A 12,142-nucleotide genomic window follows, 5' to 3' on the forward strand; every position below is an offset into this window, starting at 1 on the left:
GCTATCTTGGGGGTGGGAGGTAAAGGAGGAAATGCACTTTCCACTTTGTACACGTCTGCATTATTTGAATTATGCTGCAAACATGTACTAATTTTGGATTTACTACCATGGTGCTTGGGGACATACTCAAGTCATCCTCAGAGTATCTCTGGAAGGCAAGCTTTTTGGGTCCTTGCATCTCTGCAAGGGTTCCATTTTGCGTTCCAACCCGAATGTGATTTCGGCTCAGCACAAGATTCTATGTGCAAGGCAGCTTCCCTTAGAACTGCCAAGTCCCACATTGTCTCCTAGCATCTGACACTGGCAGTGAGAAGTCTAATGCCAATCTGAAGTGTGCTTCTTTGCAAGAAACCTCATTTTTCTTTCTGGGAGTTTTTGATATTCTACTCAGCCTTGGTTTTCTGAAAATTCAGCACAATGTGTCCAGCACAGGCCTTTCCTCATTTCTCCTGCTCCCAATGCAGTGGTTACCTTCAATATGACAACACGCGTCTTTTTGTAACTCTGGAAAATTTTCACGGATTTTTTCTTTACATTTCCTTCTCCACATTCCCTCTTTTCTTCCTTCCCAGAATTCTTTAACTAGACGTCCATCTTGGAGGTTCATTCTCTATGTCTCTTAACTTTTCTCTCATCTATCTTACACATAAATGTTGGTGCATTCTAGAAGAATCCCTCAAGCTTTAGCTATATCCATTCTGCTACTCAGCCGATGCATGGAGCTTAATACAGTATTTCAAGAATCCCGTTTTTAACTTCTTAGATCTCTGGTGGATTCATTTACATCATAGATGATGCTTTACATACTTGAATCTCTCCGAAGTACCTAAAGTTGCTCCATTTTCTTCAGTTTGCTGGGTTATTCCCATTCTTTAGGTTTTGGTTCTTCAATTGGATGCATTTGGAGTCATGTACCCTGCTGTGGATTTCCCTCAAGTGTCTGCTGATGGGTGATTATTTGCTTATCTTTCTGTGTTAAATGCCCTGGTTTCCTGCCTGGTCCATTTATTGCCGCCTGCTTTCTGAGATTGTGGGGAGGGGCAGGGCCAGCTGCTGCTGGGTGACAGATCTTATTTTCTGGGTGTGGGAGCCACCCTGGCTGTCTGCGGGTCACTGACTCAATGGATTTGTGACCTGGAGCCCTCACTACCCACTTAGGCCTCAGGCAAATGTCACTCCTACTTGACACTGTGGAGAGATGGAAAGCGCCTCCTCCCAGAATGAAGACCCTCAGTTAACCTGCCTGGCAAAGGCCCTGAACCCCACCTCCACCCTCCCGCCTGCCAGGTCTTTAGGTCTAGACTCGTTTCCTGCCCTTGCCGGCCCTTTGCCTGTGTTTGCTCTGGCTTTGTTTCTCTGAGTGGCTGATTTTATTTGCCTTTTGACTTTCAAGACTTCCTGGTCCACTGTTGTCACTTTATCTTGTTTGGATTATAGTTTGCATGGTCATTTTGCCATTCCCATATGATCTGGGACGGGATTTAACATGTAAGAAAAATAATACTACTTCTGTGTTTACATGACTTCCCCAATGTAAGGAAGGCCAGGAAATGTACGAAGTCATCCATACTGATGCCAGCGTGTGGTGTCAGAGGTCACCATCCCCAAAATGGATTTAACAGCACAGACAGCCCATTCCATGGAGTTAATCAGCTTAATTGTGCTTCTTGGCATTATTGAATTTGGGGAAATAAGTTACTCTCAGTAACTTCAAATGTTAAATGTCAGATCACCAACATCTTATATTAAATTTGGAAAGAACCCTTCACTAATCAAGAGAAACATATACTCAAAATGGAGCAATTGATATTTTCCTCTCCTATTCTCTTCTTCTCCTCCACCAATAAATTTTAATAAGGAACATGTAACTCCTAAGTTTGTAAACCTAGACAAACAAAATACTTGAAAACTCTAATTTTTTTGTTTTGTTTTTGTTATTACATCCACGACACCCTTCGTGTTAAGGTTAGAAGTTGGGTTTGGTTACCGCCCCAGAGTTCCGTACGGGAGGTCCTTCAGATTTCTTCATTAATTCTTCTTTCACATTTGGTTTTCTTCAAACAGGATGAGAGAAGCTCACAGAAAGAAGGCATTCACTTAATTTTACAGACTATTTTTCCTGGGTCCTAGCTTAGAGAGGAGCATCTTGACCTACATGTCCTCTTTAGCATCTTTTGTGTGTGGGGAGGACTCAGCTGCCGAGATGCTGGCAAAGATGTGGATGCCATTTGCTCCTCCTCTGCTCATTTGTCTGTAATCACAGGAGTACACTGGGCAATGAGCTTGATGAGAAATTGAAAAGGCAAGGCGAACGGCCTACATAGCCCTTCTAATGTAGGCACTGAAAGAGTGTAATTTACTGGAAAGCAACCTCAGTGTCAGATTGAAATGCCGATTTCAACGTGCTATTCATGCACTGGCTCCCTAAGCCTGGAAGAAATGCCTTCTCGGGGTGCTGTCCCCCACAGAGAGCACGTGGGCCTCCCTGTTTCCAGTCTCCACCCTCTCAAACCGTTTTCACCAACAGGTAGAAGGATCCTTTCAAAATAGAAACGAGATCCTTCATTGTCAGCACAAAACCTGGGAAGGATCTGCCATTGCCCTCAACCAGAAACCCAAAGTTCTCACATAGCTGATGATACGGTTTGGATCTATGTCCCCACCCAAATCTCATCGCGAACTGTAATCCCCAGCTGGGGCCTAGTGGGAAGTGACTGAATAATGGGGGCAAATTTCCCCCTTGGCGCTGGTCTGACAGCGGGTGAGTTTCCCTGAGATCTGGTTGTTTAAAAGTGTGCAGCACCTCCCGCACCCCCGTGGTCCTGCTGCTGTCATGTAAGACACGTGCTCCCACTTTGCCTCCCACTGTGACTGGAAGCTCCCTGAGGCCTCCTCAGAAGCAGATGCTGCCACGCTGCCTCTACAGCCTGTGGAGACATGGGCAATGAAACCTCTCTTATAAATTACCCAGTCTCAGCCAGGTGCAGTGGCTCACGCCTATAATCCCAGCACTCTGGGAGGTGAGGTGGGCGGATCAAGGAGTCAGGAGATTGCAAACCATCCTGGCTAACATGGTGAAACCTCATCTCTACTAAAAATACAAAAAATTAGCCAGGCGTGGTAGCGGGTGCCTGTAATCCCAGCTACTCAGGAGTGTGAGGCAGGAGAATTGCTTGAACCTAAGAGGCAGAGGTTGCAGTGAGCCAAGATTGTGCCACTGCACTCCAGCCTGGGTGACAGAGCGAGACTCTGTCTCAAAAAGAAAAAAAAAAAAAGAATTACTCAGTATCTGGCATTTCTTTCTTTTTCTTTTCTTTTTTCTTTTTTTTTCTTTTTTTGAAACAGGGTCTCCCTCTGTCACCCAGGCTGGAGTGCAGTGGCATCTCAGCTTCCTGCAACCTCCATCTCCCGGGTTCAAGTGATTCTCCTGTCTCAGCCCCCACCACCCCCCAGAAGCTGGGATCACAGGCATGCACCACCATGCCCAGCTAATTTTTGTATTTTTAGTAGAGATGGGGTTTCGCCATGATGGCCAGGCTAGTCTCAAATTCCTGACCTCCAGTGATCCTCCTGTCTCAGCCTCCCAAAGTGCTGGGATTACAGGCGTGAGCCACTGTGCCTGGCCTCAGGTACTTCTTTAGAGCAATGTGAGAACTGAGTGATACAGCTGAAGAGCCCTTCTGTGATCCAGCCAGCTTCCCCTAATTACCTTCCCTCACAGGGCTGCAGCCACAGGGCTTCTGGCTGCTCTAGGATCCTGCCAAACCTTTGCACTTGCTGTGCCTCCCGCCAGGAATATTTTCCTTCCAGCTTTGCCCACCACGGCTTCCTCACTCAGTGGAGGTTTCTGCTCAAATGCCTCCCTGCAGGAGCCCTCCCCAGCCACCCAGTGATGACAGGAGCTGAGGGAGACTCTCCATCGCCCTTTCCTGTTCTGTGTCCTCCTAGGATTTTCTTACTCTGACATCATGGATTCACACGCTTGCTTTCTGTTTCCCACATTAGAACGTAAGTTCCGTGAGAACAAGGGCTGTGTTTTGTTCTCTATATAGTCCCCGCATCTAGAACCCAGCCTAGCAATCAGGAGGGGCTCAGTAGATATTAGTGGGTGATCAGATGCTTCTGGATTTTAAAATAAAATTGTAAAAGGACGGTGCCTCATAACTGTACAGATAAATTCAATTTCCAAAGGATACATTTGGCATAAAAGTATGACAAACGGGCTCTCAAAAAAGTTAAACATTGAATAACCACATGACACAGCAATTCCGCTCCTAGGGATATAGCCATGAAAATTAAAAGCAGGGACTCAAACGGGCACCTATAGACCCATATTCGTGGCTGCATTATTCACAGTAATCAAAAGGTGGAAACAACCCAAATGCCCTTCAACAGCTAGAAAGACAGAAAGACAACCGAAACAGGACACAGCCACGCTGTGGGATATTATTCAGCTCGACAAAGGGACGAAACGCAGATCCATGCTGCCACATGCATGGACCTTGGAGATACTACAAGTGGAGTAAGGCAGACACAAAAAGACAACTATCGTATGATTCCTCTTATGGAAGGTAACTAAAATTGACAAATTCACAGAGACAGAAGCAAGGATAGAGATGATTAGTGGCTGGGGAAAGAGAGAAAATGGGGTTATTGTTTAGTGGGTACAGAGCCTCTGTTTAGGATGATAAAGAAGTTCTGGAAGTCGGTAGTGATTATGATTTCACAGCATTATAAATGTACTAAATGCAATATACACACACACATACACATATACACACATATATATTCCCAAAAGAAAATGGTAAAACACTTACTCTATTTGCTTTGATTTTATGAAATTAGATGAATTTATCCTGAGATTTTTTTTATTAGATGAATCGGCACTAGTAAGTCTTTGCCATCTGTTTAACTTAACATTCTAACACAAATTCTTGATTTAACATTCTTTATTGGTTTTATAAAGATGAGTCCTGATAATTATGTACATAAGCCAGTAATGCCTGATTTATTATGCAAGCAAGAGAAAATACGTCAGATGCTTCTGAATTCTTATTTTTCCCAGTGTCATTTGTGAATATTTAAGTTTTTACCCATATTATTATTTCTGTTCCCTCAAGATTAAAAAAAAAAAAAAAAAAACACTTCTACAAATGTTTGTCAAAATTGGGAGCACTTTAACAAATAGCTCTCAAATATAGTACCTTCTAACATGTCATTAAATATTCTCCTTTGAATATCATTTAAACCTTTTCAGTTACATTGGGAAATTCTCTAATATATTTCCATAAATTACAATAAATAATGTCCTGTTAAACTTCTGGGGTTTTCAGCTAATATGTGATGTGAGTAATTCAAGTTCAGCTCTGTGTTCTCCCCGGTGTCCCCAGTTCCTCACACCAGCCGTACCCATTAGGGACAGAGCCAGCTCCACCAGGCATTTCAAAGGATTCCAAGCCCGGCCTTTGAGTGGTCATTGAAAGCCTGGTTTGCTGTGGCTCAGGGTCTGGGTCACCTTTGTAAAACTCCTCAGAGCAATTACAAAAGCATTTGCATCCACAGGTCCTCCATAAATACCATTTGAATGAATACCCCAGGGTTTTGCAGAGGCTGTTACTCCATCATGGACGATGGGAGGGACATTTTAGATGGTACAAGGACAAACACTTGTTTAATTGTCATGCATTTTTTAAACATTAAGACAAGTGACATCGGTTTTTCACTGATAATAAAAATACAAAATATCCCTTAAAAATACATACATTTAAATTTTAAAATGTTTGTATGTAAAAGAAAGAACTGACTTGTGGTGTAGGATTTGGAAACCATCCATAGGGTGGTACACAAATGACTGACTGGGCCGGGCGCGGTGGCTCACACCTGTAATCCCAGCACTTTGGGAGGCCAAGGCAGGAGGATCACTTGAGCCCAGGAGTTCCAGATTAGCCTGGGTGACATGGTAAAATCCCATCTCTACAAAAAATACAAAAATTAGCCAGGCATGGTGGTGTGAGACTGCGTGTAGTCCCAGCTACTGGGGAGGTGGAGGCAGGAGGATCACTTGAAACTGGGCGGTGGAGGCTGCAGTGAGCCATGATCACACCACTGCACTCCAGCCTGGGTGACAGTGAGACTGTCAAAAAAAAAAAAAAAAAAGACTGAATTGAGGGCAACACTAAACTAGCAAATGTTTATTGTTAGCCATCAGAACCTAGAAACTGGGAGGACAGAGCAGGGGGCACGGCCCAGTGTGTACAGGAGCCTCAGGCCTCCGAGACTGGCTTTGGGATGTTAGAAGACGTAGAGCTTGGAGCCCACAGTTGGGGGGCACCCAAACAGAAAGGGGCCCTGCAGCCTCCTGACTGCTGTCACAACCCAAAGGAGAAATGTAGTTTACAGGACCCCACCGCACGATGAAGCCACGAACCGATGAGTGGGCTGGGGGCAGGGGCAGTGGCTGAATATCTGCTGCAGACTGGCTGGGTTCACCCACCCTTTGTGGGAAACGGCCAGAGGCTGCCTTGCTTCCCCTCTGTTGCCACCTTCTACCCACACTAGACCTCACTCCCACTTAAATTCTGAACTCCTCTGTCCTTCCAGCTCTCCTGCAAATTCCTTTTATACTTGGGGCAGAACTCGTCAGGCCATCCTGCCCAGCCTTGCTGCATCTACACCATCTTGCCCACAGAGTTCCAGGCTCCCTGGCCTTGGAGGGCCTTCTATGGTGGGAGGTTGCCAGGCCTAGGAAGCTACAGGCCTTGAGTCAAATGTCTTGCTCAAGCCAGTAGGAGTTGACAAAATTTAAAACTAGAGCTCATAGACCTGCCACAGATAGTTGGCAAGTTTGTTATGATCAAGATTCCATCCTAGCTCGCATGCTAGGAGGATTTGGCATCCCTGATCTCTGGTTCTCTCTAGACTCCGAGGAACACCACCAGCCATCCGTCTTCCCAAATGTCGGGCCTTAGCAAAGGTACTAGTCCTTGATGTGCTTTGCTTTTCACATCTGTAAAACGGGCTTAATCATGATATCTGCATGGTATTTGTTTTGTAATGATTGAATGAGATCATCCAGGGGCAGTGATTAGCACTGTGCTGGCTCAGAGCAGATGCTCACTACATGTCAGCCGTCAGAAAAGAAAATAGAACAAGTCTCCCCATGTTCCCTGTCGAACAATGAGAAAGACATTGGGTGAATCCCAACTGAAGGATATTCTACAAAAACCCTGACCAGACCTCCTCAAAACTATCAAGGTTATCAAAAACAAGGACAGTCAGAGAAACTGTCACCGCCAAGAGGTTCTCAAGGAGACATGACGACTAGCTGTCATGTGGGGTCCTGGATGGGCACCTGCAAGAGAAAAGGGACATTATGGAGGAGAAAATAAGGAACTCTGCATGAGGTTTGGACCTTAGTTAATGAGAATCATCAATACTGATTTATTAATTGTAAATAAGGGAGGAAACCACCCATCATATCGTCTTATGCTCAATTCTGCCTCCAAAGAAAAAAAGAAGTAAAAACTAAAAGGCAGAAATGAAATCCACAGGCAGACAGCCCAGCGCCGCACCCTGGGCCTCGTAGTTAAAAGTAGACCCCTGAGCTAATCAGTTATGTTATCTATAGATTACAGACATTGTATAGAAATGCACTGTGAAAATCCCTATCCTGTTTTGTTCCAATCTAATTACTGGTGCATGCAGCCCTCAGTCACGTATCCCCTGCTTTCTCAGTCACAACCCCCTCACATGCACCCCCTTAGAGTTGTGAGCCCTTAAAAGGGACAGGAATTGCTCACTCAGGGAGCTCAGCTCTTGAGACAGGAGACTTGCCGATGTCCCCCGGCTGAATAAACCCCTTCCTTCTTTAACTCAGTGTCTGAGGAGCTTTGTCTGCGGCTCGTCCTACTACATAACAAATATGTCATACTGATGTAGGTTGTCAATAATGGGGACAGTTGAGCTTTCTGTGGTGTATTGGCAGGTTTTCTATAAATCTAAACTATTCTGAAATAAAAAGCTTATCAGAAAACAAAAAAAAAGATTGGAAGAAAAATGTAAGCCTCTCTCCCAAAGACACACAGCTGGCATAAAGACAGCTATGGTTTAGGACCCACTTTTTAGTGACCTGGGAGCCTGTACGCCATCCATTCGGGGCTGCACCTAGTGTTATTTTTTAAGACAGTTGCAGGCTGGAAGAGGAAAGCTGGAAAATGCAATTCTCCCAGTAGGGCTTTAGGTCCGCAGTCACCTAAGTGGAACCACAGTGGTGGAGAAGGGCTATGGACGGGAAATAGCAGCCCGCAGGTAAAGGCAGAGTTTAAAGGACTAAATCTGCTTGTCCACAGATCACTTAAGAACAATGCCCTCAGGGTGTCCAGAGCAGCCATGTCCCTCCCTCCTGCAGCCACAGTCCTTGCTTTGGAGAGACTCTAGGGCAAGTCAGGCTTGTCAGGACGGAGTTATCTGCCCAGAACAACTGTGAGCATTGGCAGGCAGCTTCTGCTAATGGTGCCATCCTTTCCTTTGTCAGGACAACCCAGAGGCCCATGGGGGAGCTGCCTGTAACACAGGAGCCCTTCCTCTGCCCAGTAGTGCTGGCAGATATCAGGACAGGGAGCAAGGCTGGATCAGTCTGGGTTTTCAGTGTTTGGTTGCAGCAGATCTTGTGGGAACCCTGCCTAACTCTGCCCAAACGCTGTGGCACCTCATCTCTCCAAGGATCCCATGTGTCAAATCATTTGGTTTTCAAACCAGTCAGGTGGAAGGCAGTCAGCCACTGTGCCTATTTCCAGTAGTTTGCAATTTTGCCTTACAGATGACAATTTACTACTATCTTCTGCTTTCTTGAATAATTATTTCATTTAACATATTTAACAAAGTTTCATTGAGCACCAACCTCAGGGGAGTTCCAGTTGACTAGGCGGTAGGGAGAATTTCCTCTTGAGCCTTACTTGGACCACGTGGACCACCGATTAATTTTCCATTTCTCAGCCTTAATGTGAAAGACACCTCTTCTCTGCCCAGCAAGCATTCCCCTTCTTCCAGGTGTGCTGTCCTCATTTTGTTTGGGGACCTCACCCCTTCCCTGCTCTCAGACCATGTGGTAAGGATGGTGCAGACCCACAGACCAGTTCTAGGAATAGTCGTCACATCCAATCATGGGAATGAGTGCAGAGATGGTCACATAACCTAATGCAATTAAATGAAGCCATCCTCTAATTGTTTGCTAGATCTGTGCTTTCTCTGGTGAGGGTGCTGAGCTGGGAGGCTGTGTGCCTGGAGCTGCTGGAGGCCATTTTTTGTCACTGCATGGAGAGAGACTGCTGAGTATAAGGCATCTTAGAAAATGAAACCAACATAGTGAGTGAGAAATGGAACAGGGTGAGTCCTCATGCCATCTGGGGCCCCTGGATCTGCCATGCCTGCAGCCAATTAATTCCACTCCTCCTTTTCTAATCCAGTTTGAGCCGGATTTTTTTTAACCTGAAGAGTCCTGGTAGATGTGTTGTCTGATGATACTGTTAAAAACCAATGCAGCATAGGTTCAGGGGACATTGCTGTGCCACATGACATCACCCTATTGAAACCATGTGCACTCACTGAGCCCTTTGTCCCCCAGGTCTCCGTGATGCACTAGAGACCTATTTCCTTCCTGCAAAGTGCTGAGGTCTCAGCTTTTCTGGCCAGAAGAAAATGGCAAGTTAAAGTAGAAAAATCTGTTTTAGAAAGTCTTCTGCTATAGGTATTAGCACCAGGTTTTCTGTTGTTTGTTTTTTTGTTTTGTTTGTTTTAAGATGGGGCCCCAACTGATAACTCAAAATCTAGAAAAAAGAGCATTTCTGGGGCCAAGATGGCCAACTAGATACAGCTACAGTTGGAGGCTCCCTCCGAGCAGAACAAAAACAGTGGGTGAATCCTGCACCAGCATCTGAGGAATCCAGGTTCTTACTGGGACTGACTAGGTGGTTGGCGTGACCCATGAAGGGGCAGGAAAAGCAGGGTGGAGGGACAGCCCCCCCAGGAGCCACACAAGGCAAGGGGACCTCCCACCCCCAGCCAAGGGAGGGGCGAGTGATTGTGCTACCCCACCCCAGAAACCACACTTTTCCCACTGATCTGTGCAACCCATGAGTCAGGAGATCCCCTCATGAACTCACACCACCAGGGCCTTGGGTCCCAAGCACAGAGCTGTGCAGGTTCTTGGAGGTCACTCGGCAGGAGATTGCCTAAGTCTACTGAGTTCCCAGGGTGAGGAGTGGCCACCAATACTGCAGCTCCAGTCTGCGGTTTTCCTCTGCTGGTGCCATGGAGACTGGGTGGTTTGGACCCAGGAAGAATTCCCCACAGCACAGCACAGAGGCTGTGGCAGACCATGGCCAGACTGCCTCTTTAGGCTGAACTCAGACCCATCGCTCCTCACCCAACAGGGCCTCCCTGTGGGAATTTCAGCAACTCCAGCCAGAGGTTTATGGACAGAACTTTGATCTCCCTAGGACTGGGATGGAACCCTGCAAGGAAGGGCTGCCACAGTCTCCATAGATCAGTAAATTTAGTCTTTCCCCCGCTGGCTCTGAGGAATCGGGGCAGTCCAGACAAGTGGGATTCCCCTCAGGGCAGCACACCTCCTCTGCCAAGGGGCAGCCAGACTGCTTCGTGAAACGGGTTCCTGATCCCGTGCCTCCTGACTGGGTGAGACCCTCCAACAGAGGTCGCTAAACCCTTATACAGGAGCATTCTGGCTGGCATCAGGTCAGTACCCCTCTGGGACAGAGCTCCCAGAGGAAGGAGCAGGCAGCCATCTTTGCTATTCTGCAGCCTCCACTGGGTGACAGCTCCAGGTGTGGGAGAGACTCAGGCAAATAGGGTTTGGAGTGGGCCCCCAGAAAACTGCAGCATACCTATAGAAGAGGGGCCTGACTGTTAAAAAGAAAAGCAAACAAACAGAAAGCAACAACCACAACAGCATCAACAAAAATGTCCCCACAAAAATCCCCATCCAAAGATCAGAAGCCTCATAGATCAAAGGTAAATAAAGTCATGACGATGAGAAAGAATCGATGAAAAAATGCTGAAAACTCAAAAAACCAAAGTGCCTCTTCTCCATATGATTGCAATACCTCTCCAGCAAGGGCACAGAACTGGGCTGAGGCTGAGATGGATGAAATGACAGAAGTAGGCTTCAGAAGGCCAGTAATAACAAACTTTGCTGAGCTAAAGGAGCATGTTCTAACCCAATGCAAAAAAGCCAAGAACCATCGTAAAACACTACAGGAGGTGTTAACCAGAATTGCCAGTTTAGAGAGGAACATAAATGACCTGATGGAGCTAAAAAAAAAACACAAGAACTTCACAATGCAACTACAAGTATCAATAGCTGAATAGACCAAGTGGAGGAAAGAATTTCAAATCTTTAAGACTATTTTGCTGAAATAAGACAGGAAGACAAGATTAGAGAAAAAAAGGATGAAAAAGAATGAACAAAAGCTCTGAGAACTATCAGATTATGTAAAAAGACCAAACCTACAACTGATTGGGGTACCTGAAACAGACAGGGAGAACAGAACCAAGTTGGAATAACATACTGCAGGATATCATCCAGGAGAACCTCTCCAACCTAGCAAGACAGGCCAACATTCAAAGTCAGGAAATCTAGATATTCCATGAGAAGATCAACCCCAAGACACATAATCATCTGATTCTCCAAGGTCAGAATGAAGGAAAAAGTGTTAAGGACAGTCAGAAATAAAGGTCAGGTCACCTACAAAGAGAAGCTTATCAGACTAACGGCAGACCTCTCAGCAGAAACCCTATAAGCCAGAAGAGATGGGGGTCAATATTCAACATTCTTAAATAAAATAATCTCCAACCCAAAATTTCATATCTGGCCAAACTAAGCTTCATAAGCGAAGGAGAAATAAAATTCTTTTCAGACAAGCAAATACTGAGGGAATTCATCACCACCAGGCCTGCCTTGCAAGAGCTCCTAAAAAAAGCACTAAATATGGAAAAGAAGACTTGTTACCAGCCACTACAAAAACACACTGAAGCACACAGACCAATGACACTATGAAACAACTACATCACAAGTGTGCAAAATAACTAGCTAGCATCATGACGACAGGATCAAATCCACACATAA

Source organism: Colobus angolensis, unplaced genomic scaffold (genome assembly GCF_000951035.1).
Source record: "Colobus angolensis palliatus isolate OR3802 unplaced genomic scaffold, Cang.pa_1.0 Scaffold136, whole genome shotgun sequence".
NCBI lineage: Eukaryota > Metazoa > Chordata > Mammalia > Primates > Cercopithecidae > Colobus > Colobus angolensis.